This window comes from Oncorhynchus keta, chromosome 9 (genome assembly GCF_023373465.1).
Source record: "Oncorhynchus keta strain PuntledgeMale-10-30-2019 chromosome 9, Oket_V2, whole genome shotgun sequence".
In the NCBI taxonomy this organism is placed as follows: domain Eukaryota; kingdom Metazoa; phylum Chordata; class Actinopteri; order Salmoniformes; family Salmonidae; genus Oncorhynchus; species Oncorhynchus keta.
The window spans coordinates 3,807,803-3,825,495 of NC_068429.1; the positions used below are offsets into that span (position 1 = coordinate 3,807,803).

The 17,693-nt window shown below is 51.9% G+C and overlaps 1 protein-coding gene and 1 long non-coding RNA gene across 6 annotated transcripts in view; one reads left to right on the forward strand and one right to left on the reverse strand.

Moving 5' to 3' along the window:
* The window catches only part of LOC127931640 (methyl-CpG-binding domain protein 2-like), a 151,167-nt gene that overhangs the window by 15,346 nt on the left and 118,128 nt on the right, over positions 1 to 17,693 (forward strand). The window lies entirely within an intron of this gene.
* Positions 9,750 to 13,680, reverse strand: LOC127931642 (uncharacterized). Of its 4 annotated transcripts, XR_008142099.1 has the most exons (5): positions 12,930 to 13,680; positions 12,316 to 12,755; positions 12,037 to 12,156; positions 10,484 to 11,344; positions 9,750 to 10,250 (listed from the first exon to the last, which is right to left on the reverse strand). It is a non-coding gene; the product is annotated as an uncharacterized LOC127931642 (long non-coding RNA). The 4 variants fall into 4 exon arrangements; XR_008142101.1 differs by lacking the exon at positions 12,037 to 12,156 and having other exon boundaries at positions 10,571 to 11,344; positions 12,276 to 12,755; XR_008142100.1 differs by lacking the exon at positions 12,037 to 12,156 and having other exon boundaries at positions 9,750 to 10,297; positions 10,571 to 11,344; positions 12,276 to 12,755.

Genomic DNA, 17,693 nt, shown 5'->3' on the forward strand with positions numbered 1-17,693 from the left:
CATGGTCTGTAACCTGACTGCCTAGAGGTCCTAGCTACATGGTCTGTGATGTGAGTCGTTATGCCGAGGGGTCCTAGTTACATGGTCTGTAACCTGACTGTATAGGGGTCCTAGCTACATGGTCTGTAACCTGACTGTCTAGGGGTCCTATCTACATGGTCTGTAACCTGACTGTCTAGTGGTCCTAGCTACATGGTCTGTAACCTGACTGTCTAGGGGTCCTAGCTACATGGTCTGTAACCTGACTGTCTAGGGGTCCTAGCTACATGGTCTGTAACCTGACTGTCTAGGAGTCCTAGCTACATGGTCTGTAACCTGACTGTCTAGGAGTCCTAGCTACATGGTCTGTAACCTGACTGTCTAGGGGTCCTAGCTACATGGTCTGTAACCTGACTGTCTAGGGGTCCTAGCTACATGGTCTGTAACCTGACTGTCTAGGGGTCGTAGCTACATGGTCTGTAACCTGACTGTCTAGAGGTCCAAGCTACATGGTCTGTTACCTGACTTGTTATGTCTAGGGGTCCTAGTCCTAGATACGTGGTCTGTAAACTAAATGAATGTGTGCATTTATGTAGGAAATCGGCGTTTGAAGACGGTGTGGGATGTGCCCAGGAGACAGCAACTTACTGAGTTCAGGGTCAGCTCTGTCTTGACCTCCTGATTGGCCAGTACAAGCGGTTTATGATGTGTTCAGACGATGAGGAAACAAGAACATGTACAAAAAGGAGGCCACACAGACATGCCGAAACTAAAGATTGAAAACTAAACTAAAGGCCTCATGGCCACCAAACCGACCAGCAGCCTCACAGCTCTGTAGGCAGGTAGCCTAGTGGTTAGAGGGGGAGGCAGGGTAGCCTAGTGGTTAGAGGGGGAGGCAGGGTAGCCTAGTGGTTAGAGGGGGGAGGCAGGTAGCCTAGTGGTTAGAGGGGGAGGCAGGGTAGCCTAGTGGTTAGAGGGGAGGCAGGTAGCCTAGTGGTTAGAGGGGAGGCAGGTAGCCTAGTGGTTAGAGGGAGGCAGGAGTAGCCTAGTGGTTAGAGGGGGAGGCAGGTAGCCTAGTGGTTAGAGTGGGGAGGAGGGTAGCCTAGTGGTTAGAGGGAGGAGGCAGGTAGCCTAGTGGCTAGAGGGGAGGCAGGTGGCCTAGTGGTTAGAGGGGGAGGCAGGTAGCCTAGTGGTTAGAGGGGGAGGTAGGTAGCCTAGTGGTTAGAGAAGAGGAGGCAGGTAGCCTAGTGGCTAGAGAGAGGAGGCAGGTGGCCTAGTGGTTAGAGTGGGGAGGCAGGTAGCCTAGTGGTTAGAGGGGGAGGCAGGTAGCCTTGTGGTTAGAGGGGAGGCAGGGTAGCCTAGTGGTTAGAGTGTAGAGGAGGCAGGTAGCCTAGTGGTTAGAGTGTAGGGAGGCAGGTGGCCTAGTGGTTAGAGAAGGGAGGCAGGTGGCAAAGTGGTCAGAGGGGAGGCAGGTAGCCAGTGGTTAGCAGATGTTAAATAGCCTAGTGGCTAGAGAAGGGAGGCAGGTAGCCTAGTGGTTAGACAAGGCAGGTGGCCAAGTGGTTAGAGGGGGAGGCAGGTCCAAAACTACTGTGGTTAGAGTGGGGGATAAGGAATAGGTACCTAGTGGTTAGAGAAGGGAGGAGGTAGCCAGTGGCTAGAGAAGTAGCAGGTGGCCTAGTGGTTACAGGAGGCAGGTAGCCTAGTGGAGAGGGGAGGCAAGGTAAGCAAAGTGGTTAGAGGGGGTGGCTAGGGATAGCATGTGGTTACAGGGGGAGGCAGGTCGATGGTTAGAGTACAGTATATACATATGCATATGAGATGAGGCAGGTAGCCTAGTGGTTATAGGGGGAGGCAGGTAGCATTGTTTAAAGTGGCTAGTGATATATTTAGATAAGGCAGGTCAATTCCCATTATTAAAATGGGGAGGGGTAGCCAGTGTTGACAGGGGAGGCAGGTAGCCACTCGGTGGTTGGGGGGACTGTTAGTGGTGGCTGTTTAACAGTCAGGTGGCCTTGAGTTAGAAGCTGTTTTTCAGTCCTCGTGGTCCCAGCTTTGATGCACCTGGCCTAGTGGTTGGAGGAGGGAGGTGAACAGGTAGCCAGTGGTTAGAGGGGGAGGTTGATGTCCTGATGGTTAGAGGGGCCTTCCTGTAGCCGGGTGGTTAGGTGTCCTGGAGGCAGGTAGCCTAGTTTGCCCCCGGTGAGGCAGGTGCAGTCCTCAGTACCCTCTGGGGGGAGGCAGGTGGCCTAGTGGTTGAGGGGGAGGCAGGTAGCCAGGTGGTTGATACAGCCCGCAGGATGCCTCGAGTGCATCTAGAGGGGGAGTTTGCAGGTGCCTTTTGGTGAGAGAGGGGGAATTTCTTCAGCCTAGTGGTTGAAAGGGCGCTGCTGGCCTAGTGGTTCACGGCAGCTGTCAGTGTGAGTGGACCAATTCAGTTTGTCTGTGGTGTAAGGGAGGAACTTAAAACTAGTACCCTCTCCACTACTGTTCCATCGATGTGGATAGGGGGTGTTCCCTCTGCTGTTTAGAGAAGGTCCACAATCATCTCCTTAGTTTTGTTGACGTTGAGTGTGAGGTTATTTTCCTGACACCACAGGGAGGGCAGGTGGCCTCCTGGTTAGGAGGGGTTGTTGGTAATCAAGCCTAGCCACTGGTTGTGTCGGAGGCAAACTAGCCTGATTGGTTGGAGGGGGAGGCAGGCAGTAGTGGTTGAACAGGGAGTACAGGAGAGTGGTTAGAACGCACCCTTGTGGGGCCCCGTGGTTAGAGGGAGGAGGTCAGCCTAGTGGTTAGGAGAGGGAGGCAGGTAGCCTAGTGGTCACCACCTGGGGGCGGCCTAGTGGTTAGGAGGGAGTCCAGTAGCCCAGTGCACAGAGGGGGGTCGAGTAGCCCAGTGGTCTAGAGAAGGATGGCGAGCTTGGAGGTGGCCTATGGTTTAGGGAGGCAGAGCTGTAGCCTAGTGGTTCTCAAGGGAGGCAGGTAGCCTCTTGTCCAGTGGTTAGGAGGCAGTGTGCAGTGTGGTTGAGATTGCAGGCAGGTGGCCTAGTTTAGAGGGGGAGGCAGGTAAGCCTAGTGGTTAGAGGGGGAGGCAGGTGTCAGTGGTAGGGTGGAGGTGAGGTGGCCTTGACTGTCTCTAGAGCACTTCATGGGAGGAGGTAGCCTAGTGGTTAGAGTCGGGAGCTCAGTTACCTTAGTGGTTAGGGGGGAACAATGGTGGCCTAGTGGTTGAAGCATGCAGGGAGCAGCAGACTGGTTAGAAGGGATTGATTGAATATGGTCCGTAAACAAGGGAGGCAGGTAGCCTGCGCATGGTTAGAGAGGCAGGCGGCCTGGTGGATGAAGGGAGGTCTGGGCCTAGTGGTTGAGAAGGGAGGTAGGTAGCCGTTTAAATGTCTTACTCAGCCTAGTGGTGAAGGAGGAGGCAGGTTTCCGTTGCAGGCCGTGTCAGTGGCACTGTATTGTCCTCAAAGTGGTTAAAAAGTTATTTAGTCTGCCTGGGAGCAAGACATCCTGGTCCGTGACTGGGCTGGATTTCATCTTGTAGTCCGTGATTGACTGTAGAGCCACATGCCTCTTGTGTCTGAGCCGTTGAAGGAGATTCCACTTTGTCTCTGTAGCCTAGCTTGTTTAATAGCCTTGCGGAGGAATAGCTGCACTGTTTGTATTCAGTCATGTTGCCAGACACCTTGTGGTTAAAAGCAGTGGGCAGGTCAGCCTAGTGGTTGATCAAGGCAGGTTTCTGGTTAGAAGGGAATGTTTTTATAGTGGCTAGGGAGGACAGGTGGCCACGTGGTTAATGAAGCACACCGAATCAGCGTATTCGTCAATATAGCCCATGGTTAGAGAAGGGAGGCATGTCCCAGCCACGTGATGGAAGCAGTCTTGGAGTGTAGAGTCAGCTAGTGGTCTGACCAGCGTTGGACAGACCTCAGTGGTTGGGAGGCAGGTGGCCTGTTTTAATTTCTGCCTGTAGGAAGGGAGGTAGCCAGTGGCACAATGGAGTCGTGGTCAGCTGGTTAGAGAGGGGGGCGGGCCTAGTGGTTATATGCGAGGCAGGAAGTTAGAGTAACAATGATCCAAGGTTTTACCACCCCTGGTTGCCAATCAATATGCTGATAAAATTTAGGGAGTCTTGTTTTCAGATTGGCTTTGTTAAAATCCCCAGCTACAATGAATGCAGGAGGATAAATGGTAGCCAGTTTGCAAAGGAGTTAGGTAAAGTGGTTCAGAGCCATCGATGTAGTCTAGTGGGGGGATAGGGAGGCAGGTGGCCTAGTGGTTAGAGAAGGGAGGCAGGTAGCCTAGTGGTTAGAGAAGGGAGGTAGGTAGCCTAGTGGTTAGAGAAGGGAGGTAGGTAGCCTAGTGGTTAGAGTGTAGAGGAGGCAGGTAGCCTAGTGGTTAGAGTGTAGAGGAGGCAGGTAGCCTAGTGGTTAGAGTGTAGAGGAGGCAGGTAGCCTAGTGGTTAGAGTGTAGAGGAGGCAGGTGGCCTAGTGGTTAGAGGGGGAGGCAGGGTAGCCTAGTGGTTAGAGGGGGAGGCAGGGTAGCCTAGTGGTTAGAGGGGGAGGTAGGTAGCCTAGTGGTTAGAGAAGGGAGGCAGGTGGCCTAGTGGTTAGAGAAGGGAGGCAGGTGGCCTAGTGGTTAGAGGGGGAGGTAGGTAGCCTAGTGGTTAGAGGGGGGAGGTAGGTAGCCTAGTGGTTAGAGGGGGGAGGTAGGTAGCCTAGTGGTTAGAGAAGGGAGGCAGGTGGCCTAGTGGTTAGAGAAGGGAGGCAGGTGGCCTAGTGGTTAGAGAAGGGAGGTAGGTAGCCTAGTGGTTAGAGAAGGGAGGCAGGTGGCCTAGTGGTTAGAGAAGGGAGGCAGGTGGCCTAGTGGTTAGAGTGTAGAGGAGGCAGGTAGCCTAGTGGTTAGAGAAGGGAGGCATGTGGCCTAGTGGTTAGAGGGGGGAGGTAGGTAGCCTAGTGGTTAGAGAAGGGAGGCAGGTGGCCTAGTGGTTAGAGGTGGGAGGCAGGTAGCCTAGTGGTTAGAGGGGGGAGGTAGGTAGCCTAGTGGTTAGAGTGTAGAGGAGGCAGGTAGCCTAGTGGTTAGAGGGGGGAGGTAGGTAGCCTAGTGGTTAGAGTGTAGAGGAGGCAGGTAGCCTAGTGGTTAGAGTGTAGAGGAGGTAGGTAGCCTAGTGGTTAGAGAAGGGAGGCAGGTGGCCTAGTGGTTAGAGAAGGGAGGCAGGTGGCCTAGTGGTTAGAGAAGGGAGGCAGGTGGCCTAGTGGTTAGAGGGGAGGCAGGTAGCCTAGTGGTTAGAGAAGGGAGGTAGGTAGCCTAGTGGTTAGAGTGAAGGGAGGTAGGTAGCCTAGTGGTTAGAGTGTAGAGGAGGCAGGTAGCCTAGTGGTTAGAGTGTAGGGGAGGTAGGTAGCCTAGTGGTTAGAGTGAAGAGGAGGCAGGTGTCTAGTGGTTAGAGTGTAGGGGAGGCAGGTAGCCTAGTGGTTAGAGTGTAGAGGAGGCAGGTAGCCTAGTGGTTAGAGTGTAGAGGAGGCAGGTAGCCTAGTGGTTAGAGTGTAGAGGAGGCAGGTAGCCTAGTGGTTAGAGTGTAGAGGAGGCAGGTAGCCTAGTGGTTAGAGTGTAGAGGCGGCAGGTAGCCTAGTGGTTAGAGTGTAGAGGAGGCAGGTAGCCTAGTGGTTAGAGTGTAGAGGCGGCAGGGTAGCCTAGTGGTTAGAGTGTAGAGGAGGCAGGTAGCCTAGTGGTTAGAGTGTAGAGGAGGCAGGGTAGCCTAGTGGTTAGAGTGTAGAGGTGGCAGTAGGCCTAGTGGTTAGAGTGTAGAGGAGGCAGGTAGCCTAGTGGTTAGAGTGTAGAGGCGGCAGGGTAGCCTAGTGGTTAGAGTGTAGAGGAGGCAGGTAGCCTAGTGGTTAGAGTGTAGAGGAGGCAGGTAGCCTAGTGGTTAGAGTGTAGAGGAGGCAGGTAGCCTAGTGGTTAGAGTGTAGAGGTGGCAGGTAGCCTAGTGGTTAGAGTGTAGAGGAGGCAGGTAGCCTAGTGGTTAGAGTGTAGAGGAGGCAGGTAGCCTAGTGGTTAGAGTGTAGAGGAGGCAGGTAGCCTAGTGGTTAGAGTGTAGAGGAGGTAGGTGGCTTAGTGGTTAGAGTGTAGAGGAGGCAGGTAGCCTAGTGGTTAGAGGGGGGAGGTAGGTAGCCTAGTGGTTAGAGTGTAGAGGAGGTAGGTGGCCTAGTGGTTAGAGTGTAGAGGAGGTAGGTGGCCTAGTGGTTAGAGTGTAGAGGAGGCAGGTAGCCTAGTGGTTAGAGGGGGGAGGTAGGTAGCCTAGTGGTTAGAGTGTAGAGGAGGTAGGTGGCCTAGTGGTTAGAGTGTTGGACTAGTAACCGGAAGGTTGCAAAATCGAATCCCCCGAGCTGACAAGGTACAGATCTGTCGTTCTGCCCTTGAACAGGCAGTTTACCCAATAAAGGGCAAATAAAATGAAAAACTGCGGAGCGCCAGTCAAGGTCAGATAGGCTAAACCAACGTCTTGTCACGCCTGTCAATCATCGGAATATCGGCCTACGAATCAAAATTCTGAGACATCAGACAACAAGTCCATTCCTCAGTCAGTCAGTCAGTCAGTCACACAGTCAGTCAGTCAGTCAGTCAGTCACACAGTCACACAGTCAGTCAGTCAGCACAGAGCGGAGGGAAGCAGCAGAGAGTCATCAGCCACGGCAGTCAGAGTCATCACGGCCACAGCATCAGTCAGTCAGTCATCACGGCCACAGCAGAGTCAGTCATCACGTCTGCACAGCAGAGAGAGTCATCACGGCCACAGCAGAGAGAGTCATCACGGCCACAGCATAGAGAGTCATCACGGCCACAGCAGAGAGAGTCATCACGGCCACAGCAGAGAGAGTCATCACGGCCACAGCAGAGAGAGTCATCACGGCCACAGCAGAGAGAGTCATCACGGCCACAGCAGAGAGTCATCACGGCCACAGCAGAGAGTCATCACGGCCACAGCAGAGAGAGTCATCACGGCCACGGCAGAGAGTCATCACGGCCACAGCAGAGAGAGTCATCACGGCCACAGCAGAGAGAGTCATCACGGCCACAGCAGAGAGAGTCATCACGGCCACAGCAGAGAGAGTCATCACGGCCACAGCAGAGAGAGTCATCACGGCCAGCAGCAGAGAGTCATCACGGCCACAGCAGAGAGTCATCACGGCCACAGCAGAGAGTCATCACGGCCACAGCAGAGAGTCATCACGGCCACAGCAGAGAGAGTCATCACGGCCACAGCAGAGAGTCATCACGGCCACAGCAGAGAGAGTCATCACGGCCACAGCAGAGAGAGTCATCACGGCCACAGCATAGAGAGTCATCACGGCCACAGCATAGAGAGTCATCACGGCCACAGCAGAGAGTCATCACGGCCACAGCATAGAGAGTCATCACGGCCACAGCAGAGAGTCATCACGGCCACAGCATAGAGAGTCATCACGGCCACAGCAGACAGAGTCATCACGGCCACAGCATAGAGAGTCATCACGGCCACAGCAGAGAGAGTCATCACGGCCACAGCAGAGAGAGTCATCACGGCCACGTAGAAGAGACAGCTCTGTGTGCCATTGTGAAAAACAGCTGTGTGGTGACTGAAGTGAAGGGTTAACTGTCTTAGCGAGCGCTGGCTGGGTTCAGGGTTGTTCACTCACCTCAGCGTGCTGTACTGCATGCAGCTTAGAGCCACTGTGCACCCACACGCTCTGCTAAGCTACTGACCTACATGTCACTGTCTGTTTGTTCTAGCTAGGCTGTCTGTCTGTTCTAGCTAGGCTATCTGTCTGTTCTAGCTAGGTTGTCTGTCTGTCTGTTCTAGCTAGGCTGTCTGTCTGTTCTAGCTAGGCTGCCTGTCGTTCTAGCTAGGTTGTCTGTCTGTCTGTTCTAACTAGGCAATGTCTGTGTTCTAAATGGCACCAACGAAAGTCATCAAAACCCCCAACCACCCAAGCCATAGACACCCACCCAAGCCAAGCCATAGACACCCACCCAAGCAAGCCATAGACACCCACCCAAGCCAAGCCATAGACACCCACCCAAGCCAAGCCATAGACACCCACCCAAGCCAAGCCATAGACAACCACCCAAGCCATAGACACCCAAGCCAAGCCAAGCCATAGACACCCACCCAAGCCAAATAGACACCCACCCAACCACAAGCCATCAACAACCACCCAACCACAAGCCATAGACACCCACCCAAGCCAAGCCATAGACACCCACCCAAGCCAAGCCATAGACACCCACCCAAGCCATAGACACCCACCCAAGCCAAGCCATAGACACCCACCCAAGCCAAGCCATAGACACCCACCCAAGCCAAGCCATAGACAACCACCCAACCACAAGCCATAGACACCCACCCAAGCCAAGCCATAGACACCCAAGCCAAGCCAAGCCATAGACACCCACCCAAGCCATAGACACCCACCCAAGCCAAGCCATAGACACCCACCCAAGCCAAGCCATAGACACCCACCCAAGCCAAGCCATAGACACCCACCCAAGCCAAGCCATAGACACCCACCCAAGCCATAGACACCCAAGCCAAGCCATAGACAACCACCCAAGCCATAGACACCCACCCAAGCCAAGCCATAGACACCCACCCAAGCCAAGCCATAGACACCCACCCAAGCCAAGCCATAGACACCCACCCAAACCAAGCCATAGACACCCACCCAAGCCAAGCCATAGACAACCACCCAAGCCATAGACACCCACCCAAGCCATAGACACCCACCCAAGCCATAGACACCCACCCAAGCCATAGACACCCACCCAAGCCATAGACACCCACCCAAGCCATAGACACCCACCCAAGCCATAGACACCCACCCAAGCCATAGTGTCACGAACCGGCTCAAAGCCCGTAACAAAGGGAGACAACGTGGAGATAAGGAGTAGCAAAATATATATTTATTAACTAAAGTAACTAAGTATAATATCCAATGGTGTGTGTAATCAGTCATCAGTAGTGTAAGTGAGTGTGTTGCATGAATGTGATAATGCAGGGTGTTGAAAGGTGCCAAAGCAAACAAACAAAAGGCCACCAAGAACCACAACACAATCTACAAAAGGTGTCTGCATGGAGAGAGTCTCCTCCATGAATGGGGAAGTGGTGTATTTATCCTGGGAGAAACCTGGCCCAGGTGTGTCTGCATGGAGAGAGTCTCCTCCATGAATGGGGAAGTGGTGTATTTATCCTGGGGACACTGGGCCCAGGTGTGTCTGCATGGAGAGAGTCTCCTCCATGAATGGGGAAGTGGTGTATTTATCCTGGGAGGCACCGGGCCCAGGTGTGTCTGCATGGAAGAGTCTCCTCCTGAATGGGGAAGTGGTGTATTTATCCTGGGAGGCACCGGGCCCAGGTGTGTCTGCATGGAGAGAGTCTCCTCCATGAATGGGGAAGTGGTGTATTTATCCTGGGAGACACCTGGCCCAGGTGTGTCTGCATGGAGAGAGTCTCCTCCATGAATGGGGAAGAGCTGTATTTATCCTGGGAGGCATCTGGCCCAGGTGTGTCTGCATGGAGAGAGTCTCCTCCATGAATGGGGAAGTGGTGTATTTATCCTGGGAGACACCGAGCCCAGGTGTGTCTGCATGGAGAGAATCTCCTCCATGAATGGGGAAGTGGTGTATTTATCCTGGGAGACACCTGGCCCAGGTGTGTCTGCATGGAGAGAGTCTCTTCCATGAATGGGGAAGTGGTGTATTTATCCTGGGAGACACCGAGCCCAGGTGTGTCTGCATGGAGAGAGTCTCCTCCATGAATGGGGAAGTGGTGTATTTATCCTGGGAGAAACCTGGCCCAGGTGTTTCCCATGTAGCTGACGACCCTCCCAACTCCGCCCACCGGCATCCTAATAAGGAAATAACAGAGAGAATACGGCAGACAGAGTGGGAGGGTCGTCACAATAGACACCCACCCAAGCCATAGACAATTGTCTCTGCTGTCATATGGCAAGAGTTACCGGTGCATCATGTCTGACACCAACAGGCTCAGGACCAGTTTCTATTTCCAAGCAATACGATGGATAAATAGCCATCACTCCAGTATCCCTGTCCCCTATACATATCTACCTCCATCACTACAGTATCCCTGTCCCCTATACATATCTACCTCCATCACTACAGTATCCCTGTCCCCTATACATATCTACCTCCATCACTCCAGTATCCCTGTCCCCTATACATATCTACCTCCATCACTCCAGTATCCCTGTCCCCTTCCCCCTATACATATCTACCTCCATCACTCCAGTATCCCTGTCCCCTTCCCCCTATACATATCTACCTCCATCACTCCAGTATCCCTGTCTCCTTCCCCTATACATATCTACCTCCATCACTCCAGTATCCCTGTCCCCTTCCCCCTATACATATCTACCTCCATCACTCCAGTATCCCTGTCTCCTTCCCCTATACATATCTACCTCCATCACTCCAGTATCCCTGTCTCCTTCCCCCTATACATATCTACCTCCATCACTACAGTATCCCTGTCCCCTATACATATCTACCTCCATCACTCCAGTATCCCTGTCTCCTTCCCCCTATACATATCTACCTCCATCACTCCAGTATCCCTGTCCCCTTCCCCCTATACATATCTACCTCCATCACTCCAGTATCCCTGTCCCCTATACATATCTACCTCCATCACTCCAGTATCCCTGTCCCCTATACATATCTACCTCCATCACTCCAGTATCCCTGTCCCCTATACATATCTACCTCCATCACTCCAGTATCCCTGTCCCCTATACATATCTACCTCCATCACTCCAGTATCCCTGTCCCCTATACATATCTACCTCCATCACTCCAGTATCCCTGTCCCCTATACATATCTACCTCCATCACTCCAGTATCCCTGTCCCCTATACATATCTACCTCCATCACTCCAGTATCCCTGTCCCCTATACATATCTACCTCCATCACTCCAGTATCCCTGTCCCCTATACATATCTACCTCCATCACTCCAGTATCCCTGTCCCCTATACATATCTACCTCCATCACTCCAGTATCCCTGTCTCCTATACATATCTACCTCCATCACTCCAGTATCCCTGTCCCCTATACATATCTACCTCCATCACTCCAGTATCCCTGTCCCCTATACATATCTACCTCCATCACTCCAGTATCCCTGTCCCCTATACATATCTACCTCCATCACTCCAGTATCCCTGTCCCCTATACATATCTACCTCCATCACTCCAGTATCCCTGTCCCCTATACATATCTACCTCCATCACTCCAGTATCCCTGTCCCCTATACATATCTACCTCCATCACTCCAGTATCCCTGTCCCCTTCCCCCTATACATATCTACCTCCATCACTCCAGTATCCCTGTCCCCTATACATATCTACCTCCATCACTCCAGTATCCCTGTCCCCTATACATATCTACCTCCATCACTACAGTATCCCTGTCCCCTTCCCCTATACATATCTACCTCCATCACTCCAGTATCCCTGTCCCCTATACATACCTACCTCCATCACTCCAGTATCCCTGTCCCCTATACATATCTACCTCCATCACTCCAGTATCCCTGTCCCCTTCCCCTATACATATCTACCTCCATCACTCCAGTATCCCTGTCCCCTATACATACCTACCTCCATCACTCCAGTATCCCTGTCCCCTATACATACCTACCTCCATCACTCCAGTATCCCTGTCCCCTATACATATCTACCTCCATCACTCCAGTATCCCTGTCCCCTATACATATCTACCTCCATCACTCCAGTATCCCTGTCCCCTATACATACCTACCTCCATCACTCCAGTATCCCTGTCCCCTATACATACCTACCTCCATCACTCCAGTATCCCTGTCCCCTATACATATCTACCTCCATCACTCCAGTATCCCTGTCCCCTATACATACCTACCTCCATCACTCCAGTATCCCTGTCCCCTATACATATCTACCTCCATCACTCCAGTATCCCTGCCCCCTCTACATATCTACCTCCATCACTCCAGTATCCCTGTCCCCTATACATATCTACCTCCATCACTCCAGTATCCCTGTCCCCTATACATATCTACCTCCATCACTCCAGTATCCCTGTCCCCTATACATATCTACCTCCATCACTACAGTATCCCTGTCCCCTATACATATCTACCTCCATCACTCCAGTATCCCTGTCCCTATACATATCTACCTCCATCACTCCAGTATCCCTGTCACCTATACATACCTACCTCCATCACTCCAGTATCCCTGTCCCCTATACATATCTACCTCCATCACTCCAGTATCCCTGTCCCCTATACATATCTACCTCCATCACTCCAGTATCCCTGTCCCCTATACATATCTACCTCCATCACTACAGTATCCCTGTCCCCTATACATATCTACCTCCATCACTCCAGTATCCCTGTCCCCTATACATATCTACCTCCATCACTCCAGTATCCCTGTCCCCTATACATATCTACCTCCATCACTCCAGTATCCCTGTCCCCTATACATATCTACCTCCATCACTCCAGTATCCCTGTCCCCTATACATATCTACCTCCATCACTCCAGTATCCCTGTCCCCTATACATATCTACCTCCATCACTCCAGTATCCCTGTCCCCTATACATATCTACCTCCATCACTACAGTATCCCTGTCCCCTATACATATCTACCTCCATCACTCCAGTATCCCTGTCCCCTATACATATCTACCTCCATCACTACAGTATCCCTGTCCCCTATACATATCTACCTCCATCACTCCAGTATCCCTGTCCCCTATACATAGCTACCTCCATCACTCCAGTATCCCTGTCCCCTTCCCCCTATACATATCTACCTCCATCACTCCAGTATCCCTGTCCCCTTCCCCCTATACATATCTACCTCCATCACTACAGTTTCCCTGTCCCCTATACATATCTACCTCCATCACTCCAGTATCCCTGTCCCCTATACATATCTACCTCCATCACTACAGTATCCCTGTCCCCTATACATATCTACCTCCATCACTCCAGTATCCCTGTCCCCTATACATATCTACCTCCATCACTCCAGTATCCCTGTCCCCTATACATATCTACCTCCATCACTCCAGTATCCCTGTCCCCTATACATATCTACCTCCATCACTACAGTATCCCTGTCCCCTATACATATCTACCTCCATCACTCCAGTATCCCTGTCCCCTATACATATCTACCTCCATCACTCCAGTATCCCTGTCCCCTTCCCCCTATACATATCTACCTCCATCACTACAGTATCCCTGTCCCCTATACATATGATATTGTATCGGGGTCGTCACCAACATGTGTGTGTCTGAGAGAGCAGCGTTCAGAGTCTGCTGAGTCACAGCGTGGGGGAGAGAATATTTCATGATTACCTGGATCTTCATGCCCAGGCCAAGTTTTTACCTCCCTACTGAACACACCTGAGAGAGACGTCTGTCCGCCTGCCTGTCTCTCCGTCCATCTGTCTGTTCCGGGGAGGGGGAGGAGCATGCCATGGGAGAGTGCCCCTTGACCTTCGCTGGCAAGCAAACGCCCCTTCAATACTACCAGCTGCTCTCACAACCACACACACAGCCATCGCCAGACAGACAGGCAGACGGACACATTGGGAAACTTCATTAAAATCTCTCTCTCTACTCTCAGTTTTGCTTGAGCTTGTGTCTACACCAAGATAGAAGCCAAGGGGGAAGCCAAGGGGGAAGCCAAGGGGGAAGCCATGGGGGAAGCCAAGGGGGAAGCCATGGGGGAAGCCAAGGGGAAGCCAAGGGGAAGCCATGGGGAAGCCAAGGGGAAGCCATGGGGAAGCCATGGGGGAAGCCATGGGGAAGCCAAGGGGGAGCCAAGGGGAAGCCATGGGGAAGCCATGGGGAACTACAGAGACTAGCCTATAAGACACTGCTCCTCTCTCACTCCCTCTACCATGGTTCTCTACTCTCTCTCCCTCTACCATGGTTCTCTACTCTCTCTCCCTCTACCATGGTTCTCTACTCTCTCCCTCTACCATGGTTCTCTACTCTCTCTCCCTCTACCATGGTTCTCTACTCTCTCCCTCTACCATGGTTCTCTACTCTCTCTCCCTCTACCATGGTTCTCTACTCTCTCCCTCTACCATGGTTCTCTACTCTCTCTCCCTCTACCATGGTTCTCTACTCTCTCTCCCTCTACCATGGTTCTCTACTCTCTCTCCCTCTACCATGGTTCTCTACTCTCTCCCTCTACCATGGTTCTCTACTCTCACTCCCTCTACCATGGTTCTCTACTCTCTCTCCCTCTACCATGGTTCTCTACTCTCTCTCCCTCTACCATGGTTCTCTACTCTCTCTCCCTCTACCATGGTTCTCTACTCTCTCCCTCTACCATGGTTCTCTACTCTCTCTCCCTCTACCATGGTTCTCTACTCTCTCTCCCTCTACCATGGTTCTCTACTCTCTCTCCCTCTACCATGGTTCTCTACTCTCTCTCCCTCTACCATGGTTCTCTACTCTCTCTCCCTCTACCATGGTTCTCTACTCTCTCTCCCTCTACCATGGTTCTCTACTCTCTCTCCCTCTACCATGGTTCTCTACTCTCTCTCCCTCTACCATGGTTCTCTACTCTCTCTCCCTCTACCATGGTTCTCTACTCTCTCTCCCTCTACCACGGTTCTCTACTCTCTCTCCCTCTACCATGGTTCTCTACTCTCACTCCCTCTACCATGGTTCTCTACTCTCTCTCCCTCTACCATGGTTCTCTACTCTCTCTCCCTCTACCATGGTTCTCTACTCTCTCTCCCCTCTACCATGGTTCTCTACTCTCTCTCCCTCTACCATGGTTCTCTACTCTCTCCCTCTACCATGGTTCTCTACTCTCTCCCTCTACCATGGTTCTCTACTCTCTCTCCCTCTACCATGGTTCTCTACTCTCTCTCTCTCCCTCTACCATGGTTCTCTACTCTCTCCCTCTACCATGGTTCTCTACTCTCTCTCCCTCTACCATGGTTCTCTACTCTCTCTCCCTCTACCATGGTTCTCTACTCTCTCTCCCTCTACCATGGTTCTCTACTCTCACTCCCTCTACCATGGTTCTCTACTCTCTCTCCCTCTACCATGGTTCTCTACTCTCTCCCTCTACCATGGTTCTCTACTCTCTCTCCCTCTACCATGGTTCTCTACTCTCTCTCCCTCTACCATGGTTCTCTACTCTCTCTCCCTCTACCATGGTTCTCTACTCTCTCTCCCTCTACCATGGTTCTCTACTCTCTCTCCCTCTACCATGGTTCTCTACTCTCTCCCTCTACCATGGTTCTCTACTCTCTCTCTCTCCCTCTACCATGGTTCTCTACTCTCACTCCCTCTACCATGGTTCTCTCCCTCTCCATGGTTCTCCCTCTACCATGGTTCTCTACTCTCTCCCTCTACCATGGTTCTCTACTCTCTCTCCCTCTACCATGGTTCTCTACTCTCTCCCTCTACCATGGTTCTCTACTCTCTCCCTCTACCATGGTTCTCTACTCTCACTCTCCCTCTACCTCTCTCTCCCTCTACCATGGTTCTCTACTCTCACACCCTCTACCATGGTTCTCTACTCTCTCTCCCTCTACCATGGTTCTCTACTCTCTCTCCCTCTACCATGGTTCTCTACTCTCTCTCTCTCCCTCTACCATGGTTCTCTACTCTCTCCCTCTACCATGGTTCTCTACTCTCTCTCCCTCTACCATGGTTCTCTACTCTCTCTCCCTCTACCATGGTTCTCTACTCTCTCTCCCTCTACCTCTCTCTCTCTCCCTCTACCATGGTTCTCTACTATCTCCCTCTACCATGGTTCTCTACTACCATGGTTCTCTCTCCCTCTACCATGGTTCTCTACTCTCTCTCCCTCTACCATGGTTCTCTACCATGGTTCTCTCTCTCCCTCTACCATGGTTCTCTACTCTCTCTCCCTCTACCATGGTTCTCTACTCTCTCTCCCTCTACCATGGTTCTCTACTCTCTCTCCCTCTACCATGGTTCTCTACTCTCTCTCCCTCTACCATGGTTCTCTCTCTCTCTCTCTCTACCATGGTTCTCTACTCTCTCTCCCTCTACCATGGTTCTCTACTCTCTCTCCCTCTACCATGGTTCTCTACTCTCTCTCCCTCTACCATGGTTCTCTACTCTCTCTCCCTCTACCATGGTTCTCTACTCTCTCCCTCTACCATGGTTCTCTACTCTCTCCCTCTACCATGGTTCTCTACTCTCTCTCCCTCTACCATGGTTCTCTACTCTCTCTCCCTCTACCATGGTTCTCTACTCTCACTCCCTCTACCATGGTTCTCTACTCTCTCTCCCTCTACCATGGTTCTCTACTCTCTCTCCCTCTACCATGGTTCTCTACTCTCTCTCCCTCGACCATGGTTCTCTACTCTCTCCCTCTACCATGGTTCTCTACTCTCTCTCCCTCGACCACGGTTCTCTACTCCCTCTACTCTCCCTCTACCACGGTTCTCTACTCTCTCTCCCTCGACCACGGTTCTCTACTCTCACTCCCTCTACCATGGTTCTCTACTCTCTCCCTCTACCATGGTTCTCTACTCTCTCTCCCTCTACCATGGTTCTCTACTCTCTCTCCCTCTACCATGGTTCTCTACTCTCTCTCACTCCCTCTACCATGGTTATCTACTCTCTCTCCCTCTACCATGGTTCTCTACTCTCTCTCCCTCTACCATGGTTCTCTACTCTCTCTCCCTCTACCATGGTTCTCTACTCCTCTCTTCCCCTTATTTTCCACAACCACTTTTCTGTGTAACTTTACTGCTGCACATGCAAATTAGCATGATAGCTGAGCTAACTACGTGGAAACATAGCCTACATGTTTACAACGATAGCTGACATTTTCACAAGCCAGTCTAGAAAGTTGACAGTTGACAGTCTAGAAAGTTGACAGCGTTTGGTATCTTCCTTCATAAGCCTTCTTTCAATGAGTGACTTCACTATTAGTTTCTCTAGTCCTCTCTGCATGAAGAACCACTGTGGAATTCCACACCCTCAAATCCCTCTCACCAGATCTGTGTGGTCGAGCCAGTCAGTCAGAGTGGGCTGGGTTGTGTTTGTCTCGGTTCTCTCTGAAAATAAGTTGTGTGTGTGTCTCTGGTTCGGCTTTGACTCATCGCTGAGTCATGTAGCGGCCTAGCTCCTAGTCACCTACCCACTCGCTCCTGAGACGCTTCAAGGTCTCACACACACACACACACACACACACACACACACACACACACACACACACACACACACACACACACACACACACACACACACACACACACACACACACACACACACACACACACACACACACACTCATCTGTGTCCTTCCGACCGCCGGTCACAGATCGATGTGCATAGCGATGAGTCACAGAGCTGGGCGCTCCCTCATCTGCGTATGAGATGAGTTCGGCTGAGGTGGAGACTGAGCTAAACGGAGAAGTAGTGGTGGTCAGACAATCTCTCGGATTGTTTTCAACGGTCTTTCAGTTAAGTGAGGGTCTGAGTCACACAACGTCACGGTTTTATGCTTTGGACACACAGCGATGACGAACGGCTGAAAGCAGCCCTCTGTAGAATCGTCAGAATACAAAATAGAAAATGTCAGCCGGTATTCTAGTCAGAGGCTCTTGTTTCCTGTTTCAAGATGCCTGGTTCTGAGATTACAGCGACCA